This window comes from Papio anubis, chromosome 15 (genome assembly GCF_008728515.1).
Source record: "Papio anubis isolate 15944 chromosome 15, Panubis1.0, whole genome shotgun sequence".
NCBI classification, from domain to species: Eukaryota; Metazoa; Chordata; class Mammalia; order Primates; family Cercopithecidae; genus Papio; species Papio anubis.
In genome coordinates, this window is record NC_044990.1 from 9,737,695 (window position 1) to 9,756,755 (window position 19,061).

The following is a 19,061-nucleotide window of genomic DNA, read 5'->3' on the forward strand; positions in this document are numbered from 1 at the left end:
AAAAAAGCAATTCTGGAAGAAATTCTGCCAAACACAGACTGTTTTTGAAATAAACATTCCCTTAAAAAGCAGGCCCAGGAGAGTTCATGAAACTGTGAACTTGATGGATTCTACCTCCTGATGAAAGTTCCCTTGAGGCAGAAGCAACAATATTCCAGAGGTAGGACTCTGATACCCTAAAGTCAGCATTAGGCAACCAGAAATCCTCCTAACCAGTAGCTGGTGGCACAACTGTCTATGGATGGATCCACAGTGCAGGCAGTGCAGACACTATTGGCAGGGACACAGGCCTCGCTAGATTCCTACTGCCTATTCAGCACTGGTACGGAGCACTCTGACAATATTTCATACAGTCACTCAGACTTGAATACCTTGAATTTTACCATTGAGAGCCTTTTTTTTTTTTTGAGACAGAGTATCACTCTTGTTGCCCAGGCTGGGGTGCAATGGTGCAATCTTGGCTCACTGAAATCTCCGCCTCCTGGGTTCAAGCTATTCTCCTGTCTCAGCCTCCCGAGTAGCTGGGATTACAGGCACGCACCACCACACCAGGCTAATTTTGTATTTTTAGTAGAGACGGGGTTTCTCCATGTTGGTCAGGCTGGTCTCAAACTCCCAACCACAGGTGATCCGCCCACCTCAGCCTCCCAAAATGCTGGGATTACAGGCGTGAGCCACCGCACCCGGCTGAAAGCCTATTTCTGGTATTCACGCTGACTAGCAAATCTCTTATATGAATCAAAATCCATCTGTGATGCTCACTATGCTAATTTTCAAAGCCGCAGGTGATGACTGAGTCTTTCTGATGGTACACCAGCCGGCCACCTGTGGAGGTAAAGTTTCCATTACAGCAACTTCATGCCTCTAGAGTTGAGGCTTCTACTAATACAAACTCATGATTCAATTCTCAGTGTGGAGGTATTTTAAAGTAAGTTATGGACATTGTAAAGCAAATCCATACTTTTAATGGTTACTCCATAAAATCTGTAATAGAGATTGTCCCTTTTAATTGATACAGATAAACTATAAAATACATATGTTATTCTTTTTGACCAGGGAAGCTTAAACTCACAGCACAAGCAGGAAAATAATGGCTCAGAATGACCAACCTTCATTATGGGCAAGGTATGGTGCCAAGTGTTTAGATATGTCTGTTCATTTAATCTTCAAAACAAACCCATAAGCCAGACACCACTATCTCATGCTCATTTTAAAGAGAAGGAAAGTGAGTCTTTAGAGAGAGAAGTAATTCACTACAGATCATATAGATAGGAACTGATAAGTAAGGGATCGGGGTGTGGACCTCAGGGCTGCGGAGGCTTGAAAACCCTGACATTAACCTCACAATGGTGTGTATGTGGACATGCACGCTGTTCATGTTGTTTTGGCTGGGTGGTTGTGGTAAGATTCCATGACTTTCATCAGATTCTTGAGCGCTTTCAACACCACTGTCTAAACAGGCTCCGTCAGAATCCAGATGCCTTGCCTGACAGCTGCCTATCGTAAGTCATCCTTATAATGGGGCCTGAGACAGGATATGTCATTTCCTCTTCTGCAGACAGACATATTGAACTGGATCTTTTAATCTAAAAACACAGCAACATTGTCCTAATTTATGGAAAACATGTCATGTTAGAAAAATCGTAATGAATCAATTGATCCTGTGTATTTGCCATATATTTTTCTGAATTTTTCAATTTAGAACAGGGCCCAAAGAGAACGGGATGACTCCACCCTGTGAAAATTTAAAGGAAAGGTCTTTTTCTTGTTAGTTTGCTTAAGAAATACAACTTTAATAACAATCAAAAAAAAAAAAAAAGAAATACAACTTTAAGGCATTTTCCTGATAACTCTCTTATAAGCCTTCAAGACTTGCAGGTAGTTTCTAACTCTGGGGTCCTTTGCTATTTGAAAAAATAACCTACCCCCATATGGTCAGCACCAAAGGAAAAATGATCATGTTTCTTTTGCCTCTGGCATGGTTTCAACAGAAAGATAATTGAATTATCTTACTGGAACCAAAGCAACCTGAGTTAAAAACAAAGGTAAGGTGAGTACAGAAAGCGGACATTTTTTTGAAATACTTTGCCCTTTTATCTTCCTTCTGAGGTATCTTGAGTGTTAATGGAATGGTTTTCTTTTTGTACCAATTCTTGATGCAAAGAGAGTAGTTATTCTTGGGTATAACTACAAAATATATAGTTTCTCTTATCCCTTCTCTACTCAAGTGATACACATTTATCTTAAAAATTGCCTGGAATTTCTATAGGAAAGGGTATCTAAATTTTGCAATATGTTGAAACATATTTCACCTACCCATGCCCAGAAATCCAGCCCTTTGGTGTCTGGCCCATACTTCAACCATTAGGCTAAAACAAACAAATGCCTGTGTGCCCTTTGAGACCCATCTGCCCCTTACATAAAGAGTTCCTGTGAGTACTGAGGCTTTGCTCAATATAGTGTGAAGATGTGGTTATATCATGCAGAAAGTCATGACATTCCCACTATAATGCTTGGGTATGGAGAGTTGAGAAGTTTTTTTGGGTAACTATATCAGAACCGAGGGAGAAATTGGTGTGGAAATTGATTTTTCCAAAGCCTCAACATTTCAAATGCAAAACCTCTTTCATCTGGTTACTTCTGGGGAAATAACAGTTGGGAGCTAATGAACAGGAAGAGATATCAAGAAACACAAGCTCCACGTTGGCCCTCATTCCACTTCCAGCACCAGTCCTGGTGAATGCTTAATGACGAAGCGGAACGTCTCGGAAAAGCCTCCTCTTAGGGTCACGGGTTGCCAGTGTGCTATGGGGTCCCTTCCTGGAGGTTGCCATGGTCATATACTAATTTATTCCCATCTTCTTGCCTGATCCCCGAATCCTTAGAATCCATGTGTGAACTGCAGCAAAGGGAGGTAATTCAGGCCAGAGATCAGTTAACAGGCACTGTGATATGAATGGCCCTCTCTTCAAACACCTAGAGCATTTACACTCCGTACTATGACTGCTTGCTTTTATTTCTCCACTAGTCCCCCCAACAAAATTGCAAATCCCATGAGAGGACAGAGTTTGCCTTGCATTTATCTTTTACATTTTTGGCAACAAGGAGAGTGCCGTGTATGCAGTGAACAATGAATATCAATGGATTAATACCTTCTTTTGATGTTGCAGAAGCTTTCATGGATGATGCATTTTTCCCCCCAGTAGATAGAAAGCTTTATGAAGATAGAAGCTAGGTATTAATCCTTTTTCCATCTTGCATGACATTCAGTTTCATTTATTGCTCAGAGTAGATGTTTTGTAACTGTCCCTGAAGAAACTGGATTAGCCTTGGACAGACTGAATTATCCTTGGAGATAATTCAGCGGATTGTCAATGAGTGGACTGAGTTGTGTGATACCTCATTAGAACAATTTATAATATTAGAAAATGGGGATAGGGTGGTATTTAGATTTTCTTTTTGGCAGGGGAGAAGAATTTACTTGGCATGGTTTGATCACCCTCTCATCTTAGAAACACTTTCTTCACTTGGCTTCTTGCTTTCTTTCTATGCCATCCTATGGTGCTAGCTCCTTTCTGCTATGGTTTGACCCCACTAAAACTTTGTTGAAATTTGATCCCTAACGTGGCAATGTTGGGAAGGGGGGCTAGTGAAAGGCATGTGGATCCCTCATAAAGATCTTGGTGCCATTCACTTGTTCACTCTAATGAGGGAGTTCTCGCTCTCAGTAGACTTCATTAGTTTTCACGAGAGTGGGGTGTTAAAAAGTGAGGACACCTTTGGGTTTTGTTCCTTCACATACGTCTGCTTCTCTTTGATGCTCTGCCATGCTGTGACACAGCTTGAAAGTCCTCGCCAGAAACTGAGCCGATGCTGGCACCAAGCTTCTTGTGCTTTCCAGCCTGTAGAACTATGAGCTAAACACAGCTCTTTTCTTTAGATGTTATCCAGCCTCAGGTATTCTGTTACGGCAACACAAAAGAGACTAAGACAGAAAATTGGTACCAAGGAGTAGGATGTCTCTATACAGATATCTGAAAATGGGAAGTGGCTTTGCAACTGGGTCATGGGCAGAGGCTGGAAGAGTTCGAAGGAGCAGCTAGAAAAAGACTATATTGCTGTGAATGAAGCATTAAGGATGATTCTGGTGAGGGCTCAGAAAAAGACAAAAAGATGACGGAAAGTTTGGAAATTCTTAGAGATTTGTTAAGAGGTGGTAGATAGAATGCTGATAGAAATATGGATAGTAAAGGTCATTCTTATGAACGCTTAGATGGAAATGAGGAATTTATTGGGAGCTGGAGTAAAAGGGATCCTTGCTATGCCATAGCAAAAAACTTGGCTACACTGTGTCCATGCCCTAGAGCTCTGTGGAAAGCTGAACTTAAGAGTGATGGAATAGCATATCTGGTGGAAGAAATTTCTAAGCAGCAAAGTGCATGGGCTGCTGAGTGCTCACTTCTAACTGCTTACAGTGAATTACTAGAAAAAGGCAAACAGAGCAGAAAAAATTGGAAAATTCATAGCCTGGCCACCTGGTAGAGAATGAAAGAGTCCAAGGGTGAGGTGAGGCAGAGAAACCCCTTGCTAGAGAGATTAGCATGGATAAACTGAAGCCAGGTGCTAAAAGAACAATGGGAAAAAGCAATGGGAAAAATGTCCCCAAGGTATTTAAAAGATCTTTAAGGTGACCTGTTCCATCATAGACCCAGAGGTCTAAGTCTAGGACAGGTTGGTTTAAGGGAACAAGCGCGGGATGCCATGTCTCCGTGCTGCCTGGGGACACTGCTCCCCACATCCTGGATGCTCCAGTCTTGGCTCATGTGGCCCCAGGTTTGATTCATGCCACTGCCCTGTAGAGAGCAAGCCCTGAGCCTTAGCAGTTTCCATGTGGTACTAATTCTACAAACATACAGAATGCAAGAGCAGTGGAGACGTGGCAGCTTCTGCCTAGATTTCAGATGATGTATCAGAAAGCCTGGGAGCCCAGACAGAAAACTGACACAGGGGCAGAGCCACCACAGGGAGTGCCTACCAAGGCTGGTGGAGCCATAGAAGCAGGGATGCCCTCAAGACCCCAGAATTGTAACGCTTCTAGCAGTATGTAGTGCCTGGCCGGGAAAGCTACAGGTGCCTGATTTCAACCTCTGGGACAGCAATATGGGCTCTGCCCAGCAAAACAATGGGGATGGGGCTGTTTAAGGTCTTGGGGGCCTACCCCTTGCACCAGTGTGCCTAGGAGGCAGCACCTGGAGCTTTAAGATTTAATGTTCAGTCTACTGGGCTTTGAACTTGTGTGGGACTTGTCATTCTTTTACTTTGGCTGATTTTTTTTTCCCCTTTTGGAATGGAAATGTTTATCTTGGCAGTAAAAAACTTGTTTTTGATTTTATAGGCTCACAGTTGGAAGGAGCTTACGTTGAGTCTCAAGTGAGACTTTGGACTTTGGACATTTGAGTTGATGCTGGAACAAGTTAAGACTTTTGGAGACTATTGGGAAGGTATGATTGTATTTTACAGTGTGAGGAGGGCATGAGTTTTGTGGGGCCAGAGGTGGAATAATATGGTTTGGATATGGTTTGTTTATCCCCACCAAATCTCATGTTGAAATTTGGTCTCCACTGTGGCTATGTTGGGAGTTGGGGTCTGGTGGGAGGTGTTTGGGTCATGGCGGGCGGATCCCTCATGAATGGCTTAGTACTGTTCTCAAGGTAGTGATTGAATTCCCACTTTTGGGAATAGATTGTTTCCCTTGAGGGTGGGTTGTTACAAAATGAGGACACCTCTAAGTTTTGCCCCTTTCCTTTAACCTTCCACTGTTTTATGAGGAGCAGATGTTAGCACCATGCTTCTTGAACTTCCCAGCCTGTAGAACCATGAGCTAAATAAACCTTTTTTTAAGAAATAAATTTATAAACAGAATACCCAGCTTCCGGGATTCTGTTATAGCAACACAGAACAGACTAAGACACTCTCCAACCTCCTAATTATGGAGAGCTCAGACTTGCTGCACAAGTCTCTTGCACATCTCCAGATACCTGAGTGATCTTCCTCACATTTGATAATTTCTAAAATTTGTGTCCTCCAAAGGAGATCCCTTTCTTAACCTCCAGACTAAAATATCGCATTGCCCTCATCCCTACTTAATGTGTCCCAATCAAAACCTCTGATTCTCCATCCACACAATCACTTTCTCCCTTAATGGGCCCATCTCAGTAAGTGGTAACTCTGTTCTAATTGCTCAGGATGAAACCCTGGCATCGACCTCTTCTCTCATACTGCACATTCCATTCTTAGCAAATCCTGTCAGTTTACCTTCAAAAAATATTTTTAAGATCTGACGATTCTCAGGAACCCCGCTGCCCCAACGCCATTCTAAGCTTCCACCATCACTGCAGCATAAAGCTCCATGAGGGCAGAGGGCTTTGTCTGTTTTGCTCATTGCTATGTCAATAGTACTGAAACTGAGCACATAGTAGGTGCTCAGTTGTTATTTAATAAGTAACCTCTCACCTAGATTATTGCAGTAATCCCCTAGCTCGGGGTTTCTTGGCCTCAGCACATTTGACATTTGGGGCCAGATCATTATTCACTGTGGTGGGCTGTCCTGTGTATTCTAAGATGTTCAGCAGCATCCCTGGGCTCTACTCACTTCATGCCAATAGCATCCTCCACTCCTGAGTTGCAACAACCAAAATGTCCCCGGACATTGACAAAATGTCCACGAAGGGGCAGAACCACCACCATGGCTGATCTTCTACTTTCCATGCTGTGCTCACACTGTCTCCGTGCTGGTGTAGAGCAAGGCTCTACACATGTAAGTCAACCTGTGACTTGCCATCGACTCAGAGTAAAATCCTTACAGTGCCTACAAGACTCACCTCATCCCTCCCCACTGCTCCTCTGTCTCAGGCCCACTCCCTGCTCATCCTCTGCACACACCAGGAAGCCCCAGTGCTTCCACACTTGCTATCCCTTCTGCCAGAAATACCTTACTTCTGGACACCCACATGGAACTTCTCAGGCCAGCTCTCCTTGTCACCCTCCTCCTGTAATGCTTCCTCCTCCTCCTCCCCTCTGCACTCCACAATCCCCTACCTTGCTTCTGTTTCTCCATAGCACTGACCACCTCTTAACAGACACATGAGCCTAGGATGGTGCTTTGCAGGGCACAGACTCACAAAATGTCTGTCAAGTGAGTGACAGATAGTATAGAGAAGGCTTCACTGGCCTCCATCCTCTGTCTTTGGTATCTCTGAATTCTTACCAAGTCACAGTTGGGCCTATTTCCTCCTGACGCTGAATGTATGAACAGAACTCAACAAATGGTATAAAACAAACCAACATAAACAACCAAAAGCCTCACAGGGACCTCCCAGAAACCAGCTCGGATGCAGTCCCCTTTGTGTGTCAGGCTTTGGGCTCTATTTGGGGTTTGCAGCAGATCCTAGTGATCAGGGCTTAGAGTTTGAAGTTAAATTGCCTGGGTGCAAACTCTGACTTCCTCACTTATCCCCATGTGCCCATGGGAAGTTACGTTTCCCATTTGGGCTTCATGTTCTCATCTGTAAAATGGGATAATACTATGGCAGAATTCTCGGGGCTGCTGTGAGGATTGACAGAATTAAACTGGAAAAGTGCTTAGGCCTGCAGTAAGGCCTGGGTCTGCCTGTTGTTAGCAGTAAGACCTGGGTCTGCCTGTTATTAGTATTATTACTAGTCATGTATATATGCGGTCTTCATGAGGATTTGGTGCCTGGTGATATGATGAAGCTTGGAAAGTTTCTGCAACACATTCATTCCTCATTTGTTGAAAGTATACTATGTGCCACACTCTGTTCAAGGGACTGGGAATATGGGTCAAGAAGGACAAATAGGAGCTTACATTCTTTTTTGAGGATACAGACAATATATAAATAAGGAAAAAATTATCAGGTCGTGGTAAGTGCTGTGATAAAAATGGGTGATGAGATGGAGCGGAAAAGGGAAGGGGGTTGTTTTAGGTTTCATGGTCAGTAAAAGCTGTTCTGAAAGACCACTTTTCAGCCGTGACCTGAGTGACAAGAGGGCAGCAGCCAGGTAAACATCTGCAGCAAGAATTTTCCAGGTCTGGTACTCAGTGAATGTGGAACCCTACTTGGGGATGGAGCTCAGCATGTTTGAGAAGCAGAAAGGGGGCCGTGCCTGTGGGGCGGGATGACAGTGGTGGGAGAACATGGTCAGAGGGCTTGAATCCTGTGCGTCGTGGACCGAGGGAAGGAGTTGGGACATTTTTGAACAGGCAGGGAAATCACTGGAAGGTTGATAGCTGGAGAATGGCATTTCACAATGATGTCTCTAGCTTCTGGGTGGGACAAAGACTACAGAGAGGCAAGCATAAAAATAGGGCTGCCTGGCTGGGCACAGTGGCTCACACCTGTAATCCCAGCACTTTGGGAGGCTGAGGCAGGTGGATCACCTGAGGTCAGGAGTTCAACACCAGCCTAGCCAACATGGTGAAACCCCGTCTCTACTAAAAATACAAAAATTATCTGGGTGTGCTGGTGGGTGCCTGTAATCCTAGCTACTAGGGAGGCTGAGGCAGGAGAATCGCTTGAACCCAGGAGGTGGAGGTTGCAGTGAGTCGAGATTGCGCCACTGCACTCCAGCCTGGGTGACAAGAGTGAATCTCCGTCTAAAAAAAAAAAAAAATAGGGCCGCCAGTGGGAGACAATGACAAGCAACCCCGTGAGAATGGGGGTGATTCAGAGGTTCTGCCACGATGTGCGAACGGGGTACAACTCTCAGTCCCATTATTAACGTGGGCATCACAGCACCAGCCAGGGCGAAGGGCCAAGTGACCAGCCAGTCCTCCCGACCCAGGAAGGGGATGGCTAATCCCTTTAGCATCCTTGCCTTTTTTTCTCACTATGGAGGTTTTCATGTAGACTTGTGATGTGATTAGTGCAGGAGGAAAGGGTGAAGTGAGATCCCCTTAACTTCTAGAATTTCCTCCCACGATTCCTAGAACTATCAAGAAAATAAGCAAAAATCGTGTTGAATCTAAAGAGAGAAGAGCAGTGTCTGTACAAAGCCTGACCGCGCCTCCGTGCTGACCACAACTGTGTTTTTGCCAGCTTTATGACAGTGATAGGAACTGTGTGTGAATGATGTTTAAGACTGGAACAAAAGCATGTAGAGACTTTTTCCTAGGGTGAAAACCAGAAAGGTCCCCTGTGCTCCCATTCTGTAACTCCTGTTAGAAATAACATGGTGTGTCTCACAGTTAATAAACAGTTGCTGAGTTGGATGGATTTCCTTCTTGTATCCAGTGGACTGAAGGTCAAAAGGTGTATTTTTGTGGTTTTTTTCTTCTGCTCTGATTTACACCGCTATTTACAGACCTGCCATTTCCAAGCTTAGAATACTTCCCATAATGCAGGAAAGAGGCCAGATGGAGTGGCTAGAGGTCTCCTGCCTCCTGGACATTCAGAAGAGGCAAACTGCCCCTAACAGAAGGACTTGAGTCCCTGAAACAGCGGCCTTTAACCAGCCCATGCCACTGTTTCCTCCTTTTGTCCACACAAGGTCGCTTGCTGGGCAGCCTGGCTTAGGGTTGTCAGATCAGACACGGGACACCCAGTTAATCTGAATTTCAGGTACAAGATAATATTTTTAGTATAAAAATGTCCCCGATATTGCACAGGCAGATGTTCGTGCTTATCTGAAATTGGAGTTGAACTGGGCACCCTGTATTTTTATTTGCTAAGATGACAACCCCTGCCCTGGTTGGGGGCGGGGGAGGCATTCCCAGCAGCAGGGGCCACTTATACCACACATTTGCTGTCTCCCAGGCTTACCCGTGTCTAGTCTCCTGCTCTTCTCTAGCAAGTGGGACTTACTAACACATAGCCAGAGGGGGTTGTCACTGGTGTGAGCAGCCCTCTCTCCTTGCCTACTCTTTTAGTGTCTCAGTGAGACTCCCATGTCCATGTTAGGACATTCTCTCCTTCCCCTGCCTTATAGTAGAAACCATCATCACCTATCCACTCATCCACTCGCCTGTCTACCCATCTACCCACCCACCCATCCATTCACTCACCCATCCATCCATCCACTCACCCATCCATCCATCCACCCATCCATCCACCCACCCATCCATCTACCCACCCATTCATCCACTCATCCATCCATCCACTCATCCATCCATCTATCCATAAGCATTCACAGAACACTTTTTATGTATCAGACACCATGCAGCAAATCCATAATCTCCCTGAGAACATGTCATATGAAAGATTCATGTTCTGTCTTGGAGCCAATTTATTGGGAGCCCTCCAGACCACAGGAAGCAACTATCATGATGCACAGAGTAGCTCTGACCCAGTATCTCTAGACCATCCCAACATTAGCCAAGATACCTCAGATGCCACCAGTTGCCCTGCAACTGAGCTGACCCATGATGGTACAGAGATGTACAGGATGGTACAGATGTGGTACAGGGAAGCTGAAGCTAGACAGGGCTGTCCTCATGTATCAGTTATGGAAGGCTAATTGTGGGGACAAATAAGCCTCAACAACATGTATAATCGTAGTGGATGTTTTTTTCTTGTTTGGATCACAATCTTGGCATTGGAAGAGATTGGCTGGGCAGTTCTCCTCCGTACAGTTACCCAAGGACTCAGACTGTGGAGGTTCTGTTGTCTTCATCAGGTCACTTCCAAGGTCACCCCAGGGTCATCACCAGAAGAGGATGAGAGCTTGGTGGCATGCATGGCAGACTTTGAATGGCGGGCCTGGATGTGGCGCACATCCCTTCATCACTGGTTGTGCTACATTGGCTGGCCATGTGGTCACTACTAGTTGCAAGGAAGATCAGACAATGCAGACCCAGGAAGAAGGTAGAGATGTGGATTTGTTTAACTTCTGTGAGCTTCAGTTTCCTCATTTGTGAAATACTCCATTGATTGCCTCTCAAAGCCAACTGGTAAAATCTCTGCCTGAACCCACTCCTGGCAAGTCTGACAAAGTCCCCAAGTGTCCTTTTCCTAGGATCAGCTCTTTCCTCCAATCCAGCAGACATTCTGAGGATAAAGGAAAACGAATTCCTCTTCCATTTTTCCATCTGGCCTGCTTCTTGATTCTTGCCCTTCTCACACTGGCTGTTGAAAACGAAGCCACTTCATTTCATGGATGTAATTCATTTACTGGCTGGTTGCTTTGGATCTTGGATGCCTTTCTCCATGAAAGCAACTCTAAGCAGGGTGGCTCCATCCCCCGGAAGTCCAGCCCCCATCTTGTGGCCCCAGGTGCCTTCAAGGGTGGTCTGGAGGGAGGTGCTGGCCCCTGTGCAGTTCCCGTGGCAGCCTGTGAGCAGGCTCCAGCAGCAGGGAGTAAGGGTGGAGCTCAGGGGCCCCAGCGAAGGGCGTTCTGTGAGTGGCTGGTTCCCATGGCAACTGAGGAGCAGCCTCCACAACAGCTAGGAACCCAGTCGCCCCAGCTAGAAGCTGTTGGGAAGCTCAGCGTCTGGAAGCCTGGAGTCACCTGTGGCTGCAGCCTGGAGCTGAATATGTTTCAAGCTGGGATATTTCCATCACTAGCATGCCCTAAAGAGCTCATTTCCGTTTCCTCAAAACAAACATTTCTTGAGCATCTGCATGCCAAACTCTGTCGTGGCTACTGGGACCCCAGCAGTAAGAAGTCACTGGCCCTCTCCTGGCAGGGCTCCCAGCCTAGAGGGTGAGCTAAGCACGCATCTATGACACTGAGAGATAAAGCCCATCTCACCCCGACAGGGAAGCGGTGGGCAGGAAGGCCTTGAATGACGGTGAGCAGGAAGGCCTTGAGTGAGAGGCCCAGCAGCCACGGCGAAGACGAGGACGATGAGTAGGGAGTGGGCGGAAGGGGGAGGTTTGGGCCAAGCAGTGGCCACAGCACATGCAGAGGCATAGAGAGAAACTGCAAAGCACTTCTGTGGTGGGCCGCTCACCCTACGGACCTCGGGTTATGTCCTGGGGGAGGTGGGTCCTGAAGCCTTCTCAAGAGAGGAGCGTTGGAGGAAGATGAGTCCAATGGACCTATGAGTATTTTTAAAAAGTTTAACCAGCTTTGTATTTCTTGGATTCATAAAAATGGAAGAAAACTCAGGAATATTTCTCTAATACTCGACAAATCCAGCCCACTAGCAAGTCCTGTCTATACCCTCCAAATGGTCAGGGCTGTGTTCTGGCCTGGAGGCTAAAGCTGGGATCCTCTGGAAAGCGGGGATCTTTACATTTATTCTCAAAGTGTACGACAAAGGACATTCCCTTCTTCATCTCCTTGTACCATGCATCCTTCCCTGAGACAGGAATCCCCATCCTACAGCTGTCCTGGTCTACAAGACCTGTTCTTCCCCCTTCGTCCACGCAGCCTGGCACCCACAATTTAAGCCTCAGGCCTGCCTTAACATCCAGGTGTCCATGTTCCTGTGAGAGGTGACACACTGTTCTTGTTTTAGCACTGAGAGTCTCATGTCCTGGGGTAAAATCTCAGGACGGAGAGGAAAGCCTCAGCCGGGACCTATAGGCCCCAGGACGCTGAGTGGCAGCGGGGATGAGGGAGGCAAGCCAGGCTTTGGAGCCAGGCCTGCCCAGCCAAAGCTTGATTTCTCTACTAAGCTGTGGCATCTTGATGTTTACTTAAATTTTTTGAGCCTCAGTCTCTTCTTTACCTGTTGCAAGGGACAAGGAACACCTGTCTCACAGGATTATAAATAACGCATGTTGTCCACTTTCACATAGGAAGTGCTCAATAAATGATAGTACTTTCTAGAGAAGGGGCTTCCAACAGTTGCAATGTCATGTAGTAAAAGCTGTATCAAGCTTTTACATTGAATGCCAAGGGCCCAGAGGAGGAGCATATATCTGCCGTGGGTGGCCAGGGAAGCCTGACTTTGTCACCAGTTGCTTACAAGTTTCCCCGGTGTGCCTCTTACACATCCACTGTGGACTGTGATTGAAAATTGGAGGAAAAGGAGGCACAGGAGAGAAAATTCTGAGCAGCAGGAGAATTTGGGCAGTGAGGTAACAGAGACACCTGGTCTGGGGAAAGTACACCCCATCTGTGAACTCCAGTGCAGTTCATGTGGGGGAAGAATCTGTAAGTGGGGGATTCTGAAATCTGCAAGAGTCCTGCAGCAGAAAACTGGGTTTCCCAGTAGGAACGTATAGGCATTCTAGAATTCTCAGAAAGTTCTGGAACATTCTAGTCTATTCTGGAATGCACTCCCTGTGGGTGAAGCCAGAAGGTAGAGAGAAGTACATAGGAATTCTGTTTGTGAGGACAGGATTGGGGCTGCTGACCTGTTTGTGAGGTGCCCTTCTGAGGAGGACCACAACAGCTTTGGAATTAAGTCTGGAGAGATCTGTGCCTCTAAGGAGGCCAGGACTGCAGACAGTGGAGCAAACTTCTCCTAAGAGAGCAGCCAGGCCTCATCTCTACTGTGATTCTTTGCTGGAAAGTCTGAAGAATATTAAATGTGAAAAATCAGTACCTTCTTGTTCCCCTCTGTAGCTGACGTCTCCCTTGGTTGCGCTGAAGTTGTGGGAAGGCGCATTTCTTTCTTGTTTAGGAATTGCAGCTCCTTGATGCCCTAGTTGTGTCAGGGCCTCTATGAAGCAAGCCCTGTGCTAAGAGTGTTCCCATTTGACAGGGACACCAAAGCAAGGATGTCATGAGCAGGTCCCCTCCGCTCAAGAATGCTCCGTCCCTGGGACCAATGGCTGTGATAATGGTGCTGGGGGACACAGGCCTGGAAAATACAGTTGTGCATTCAGGGAGCAGCTGGGTCTGGTGCCATTGTCACATCTACCAAGACAAAATGGTGAAGAATTAAATACCATCCACATTTCCCTTCCCAAAGGCATGTGAGGAGGCAGCTCGTCAACAAGGGTAGGTCTGACTCTGCTGTCCTCTGGAGACTAGAACAAATGTTCTGTCTTCATTTCTCAATTGCAGACAAAAATATGCTTTTCTTGTCAACCAAGAACCTGGAATGTGCCCTGTGATGATTACAGGCAGAATCCACACTCCAGAGTATGGGAACCAGGCCCATGCTCTGAATATGGTGTCCAGGCTGGCCATTGAGCCATTTTCTAGGTGTCACCTCCACAAGGGGCTAATATCATCACCTGGGCCACATGTATCCTCTTTCACTGCTGCTCTACGCTTCGGGGACTGCCGGTTAGTGACAACGACCTGCTGGCATTTAAAATCTGAGCTCCTTAATGCTGAAATCTCCTTAGCAGCGGCATCTCATCAGAGCTTCATCTCACCAACATGGCCCTGGCAGCAGGTAGAGAATGGCTATGCATGCTTTGCACATTTCTGTGCACACTTCAGGGTCTTAGCAAATGCAATAACTTCCTAAGTAGGACCCCAAAAATTCAGGTTAAAAAGGTATGGGCTTGTGTTATAATGGGTGAATGGAATGACTAGGTAAATCTGCTGCAGATAGTAGGAATCAGCCTCCCTTATTTATACCCATCTGATCTTACGGATTTTTTTTTTTTTTTTTTTTTTTTTTTGAGACGGATTCTCCCTCTGTCACCCAGGCTGGAGTGCAGTGGCGCCATCTTGGCTCACTGCAAGCACAGCCTACTGAGTTCACACCATTCTCCTGCCTCAGCCTCTGGAGTAGCTGGGACTACAGGCACCCACCACCACGCCTGGCTAATTTTTTTTTTTTTTTTTGGTATTTTTTTCTTTTTTCAGTAGAGACGGGGTTTCATCATGTTAGCCAGGATGGTCTCAATCTCCTGACCTCGTGATCCGCCCACCTCGGCCTCCCAAAGTGCTGGGATTATAGGAGTGAGCCACCACGCCTGGCCTGATCTTATGTTACTGTAGTTGTGTTATCACTGGACTTTATTACATTTCAAAAAGAAGATGTCATTTCCACCAAGTGCAAAAACAGCAAGTGTATCTGCATTTTGCAGATGCAGTTAGTGTGGTAATGAGAGAGACAGATTTGAATGCAGGCAGGTCATGGTTTGAGCCAAGGAGGAGGCCCTGGGTAAAACTCAGTCTGTTCAGATGCTCTCACCCCCATACCACACCCCTTTCCGGTCATCCAACCAAAGCATCCATGTATGGGGGACCAGGCTGCCTCCGGTGCATATGCGCAGAACCCTGGGCTCAGGCGGGCGAGGTGCCAAGCCTCCAAGAAGGGTGGGGAGCCTTTGGGAACCGTGCTGATGCCCTTGCTCCCAACAGCCTGCTGGGGAGCGGGCAGGCTTCTGGATCTCATTAAGGCACAGCTGCCCCACAGCCTGGACACCATATGCAGAGCATGGGCCTGGTTCCCATCACTTGAGTGTGGATTTTGCCTGTAATCATCAGAGGGCACATTCCAGGTTTGCAGTTTAAGAGAAAAGCGTACTTTTGTCCTCAATTGAGGAGCCATTCTGTTCAAAGTGTTTAAATGGTTTCCGAGGCTTAGCAACGTTCCTCCTGTCTGCATCTGACCATGCAGCTTTGATTTTCAAGGTAGGCCAGCAGGCTTCTTGGAGGGAACACAGCCCCCAGCCCCCATCTGAATCTGCTTGAGAGCTAACAAGTGCCAATGTGGCCAGATGAATGTGTGCTGCGCTATTTGTGATGGAGGTCCCCAGAGAGCCTTTGTGCTCTAGATCTTTATTGGAACACCCAATAAATATTGGACTCAGGCTCCCCATTGTTTTAGTGCAGGGCTTAAATGCAGTCTCCTTCACATTGTCAAGGTACCTTTGACCAAATTGCAGCTTGCATTCCCACACCAAATGTGGCTTCCCAGAACCCCGGCTCACTCCAACAGAACCAGCTGGGACCAGAGAGGGTCCTGGTTTGCTCTTTGTGTGCACAGCTGATTTCTCAAAGCACTAACTCACTTTTCTCTGTACATAAATATGACACTGGGGATGACTTACAGTTGTCATCAGGGAGGGGTCATCAGCTGCACCCAGCCAGGCACCCACTCACCCACATGAGACTTTCAAAGCCAGCTGGCTAAGGCTTGGGAGGTACCCGCAGGGCAAAAGGGCGGCTTGTCATTGAGTGAAGTGAACTGCCTTCAATGTTTTTATAGGTTATAGCCTGCCCAGGCAGTAGCAGCAAGCTATTTGATAACCAAGGGGGTGACCAGATTTCTACTGGCCAGATAACCAGAAAACCAAGGCTTCTGCATTACACCGCTGCATAAGAGAAAATAAGCATTTTAGCTACAGGGAGGCCCTGTTGTTATTGAAAACTGGAGGAGGTCCGCCTGCTGGCCATGGGCTTGGCTGGCTGTGGGCTAGGCTCACTCACAGTCAGAGAGCAGCCTTTGTGGCTGAGCTCAGCAGAACTCAGTGGACACCCGCACGGCGGCCCAGGGCCAGCGATAAACAAGTCAGGGCTGCTCCTGGCGCTCAGGAATCTGGGGTCAATTAGGGATCAATGGTGCCAGCGGATTTAAAACAATTGCAACCAGCCGGGCAGCCTCAGCCTGTATCAACAGTGAAATGCAGAATGTGCAGATACAATTGTACCATCCCTAAATTAAATCAACGTTCTACCTCTCAGCAAGGCATTTTTCTTAATAAGTGGGATTGCTCCCGGCCAAGCTTTAACCACTAGGGATGGCAATGACCGATGACCTAATTGGTCACTTACCCTTGGCTGAGGACATCAAAACCCTAGTCATTAGGGGACACATCTGTGAACTTCTGATGAACAATGAAATCAAACTTAATCTGATGTCACCCACATCTTACATTTTTAAGCTGCAGATTTCCACGGTTCTTTGACAAGAATGTGAGGTCTATTTGATAACCAAGGGCAATGACAGGATCTCTATCGGCCAGACAACCAGAAAACTAAGCCTTCTGTATTACATCGCTTCATAAGAGAAAATAGGCATTTTAGTTCATCGTTTCCTCTTGTCGTTTCTCATTGTTGTGCCTACTTGGCACAATGTTAACTCTATAGAAAGGTTGATTTTTAAAAATTTTTGTGAGTACACAGCAAGTGTATATATTTATGAGTTACATGAGATATTTTGATACAGGTGTGTCATACGTAACAATCACAGCAGGGCAAATAGGGTGTCCGTCACCTCAAGCTTTATCCTTTGTGTTTCAAACAATCCAATTATACTCCTTTAATTATTTTAAAATGTGCGATTAAATTATGTTTTACTATAGTCACCCTGTTGTGCTAGCAAATGCTAGGTCTTATTTATTCTTTCTTTGTATCCATGAAAGGTTGAATTTTTAACTGCAGGCATCAGTGACCACTGAGGACCCAGCAGAGAGGGCAGTTTGACTCAAAGAGGTGAAAAAAATAGGTGAGGTCTTTTGATCATCAGGAATCAGAAGCAACTGGAGGCAGGGACCCAGAAGCCCAGGGAGGGCCACTCGGGAGAATGACAGAACTCTTCCAGACCTCCATTCATGACAAACTGGTACGCACACCATTCGGTTGGCTTCCTGGGTCAAATGGGTCCTTTATGTCCTTCTGTCTTCTTTGACAGAATTGCCTTTGGTCCCCAGACTCCAGCAATGTGGTCCGAATGGGGGCTGTCATCCCTTTCCGTGTCTCCACCTCCCTGGCCATAGTCCCCTTGAGGGAGGACACCAACCCAGTCACAGCTGATCAGGGTCTCTCCCTGAGATTTATCTGTGCTGCTGCTGGTGGGGAAGAAATGTTGCTTTTTTGGCTGGGTGTGGTGGCTCATGCCTGTAATCCCAGCACTCTGGGAGGCTGAAGCGGGTGGATCACCTGAGGTCAGGAGTTTGAGACCAGCCTGACAAATATGGTGAAACCCCGTCTCTACTAAATACAAAAACTTAGCCAGTCATGGTGGCACATGTCTGTAATCCCAGCTAGTTGGGAGGCTGAGGCAGGAGAATTGCTTGAACCCGGGAGGCAGAGGTTGTAGTGAGTCGCGATTGCACCATTGTACTCCAGCCTGGGCAACAAGAGCGAAACTCTGTCTCAAAAAAAAAAAAAAGAAAGAAAAGAAAAGAAATATTCCTTTTCGGGGGAGGAAGAAGAATCTCGAAGCTGCTGGTGGTCAGATTGTGTGCCTGCTGGGGAAAAGGGTCCACAACCCTTTGGTGAGAATGAAGCCAAAATCCAGAGAGAAGCATATGGCAGACAAGCTGGAACGTTTGGTCCAAACAGTGGCTCCTGAGGCTAGAGTTCCCCCACCAGCATGAACCAATGAACCAATGCGCTTGCTTCTCTTCTTGTCCAAGTTCATGCAGCGTTTCTTGATATGACATTTGGTAACCATTTCTTAGCATTCTATATGTCATGTTACTATTATTTCTGCTGCAAAAGTTTGGGTACATTTTGGCAGCTAAGTAGTCATTCAGTTCAGCAGCTCTCCACACATGAGGCTGGCTTGGGAAGCAAGCTTGGAAGACCAGGACTAAGGGTAGGCATAGACTTTGAGGCAAGCTTCTTAGACTATCATAGGGGTTTGCTTCTTACCATCAGAATTCAGCACTGACTCATTTATAAACCAGGAACAAAAGAAGTGTTATTTTGATTTGCACTTGTTGAAACATTTATTATTTACTAGGAAAGGCTCTAGGCAGCAAAGAGGGATCAACCTGAGATGACTTCATAATCTTTGTGACTAAAGGGTTTGTTGTCTTTTGGGGGGTTGGCAACCGTTAACTTCCACTTCCAATGAAGAGTAGGATTTACACCAGATCAAAGATCCCTGTTCTTTCCTATCCATCTACAAACCTAAATTCAGTTCAACACATACATAACACCTGACCCATGTACCATGCTGGAGACCCAAAGGCAGGTCCTGGTCTTACCAACAGACCCATTGCTATTCCTAGTTGATTTCATCCCATTAGTCGAAAACTCTTCAGCAGACCCCATAAGTGCACTCAGAATACAGTTGTCACTAGAAGTGGCTCTCAAGGCCCTATGTGATTTTCTGCACCACGCCTGATCGCCCTCACCTGCCCTGGTGCCCAGTGGGAGTTCTGTGCCCTCTCCCTCCCCACACTCTCATCCTCTGTGAGGATAGGGCCACACCCAGAAGCTTCTTTCCTCAGCCC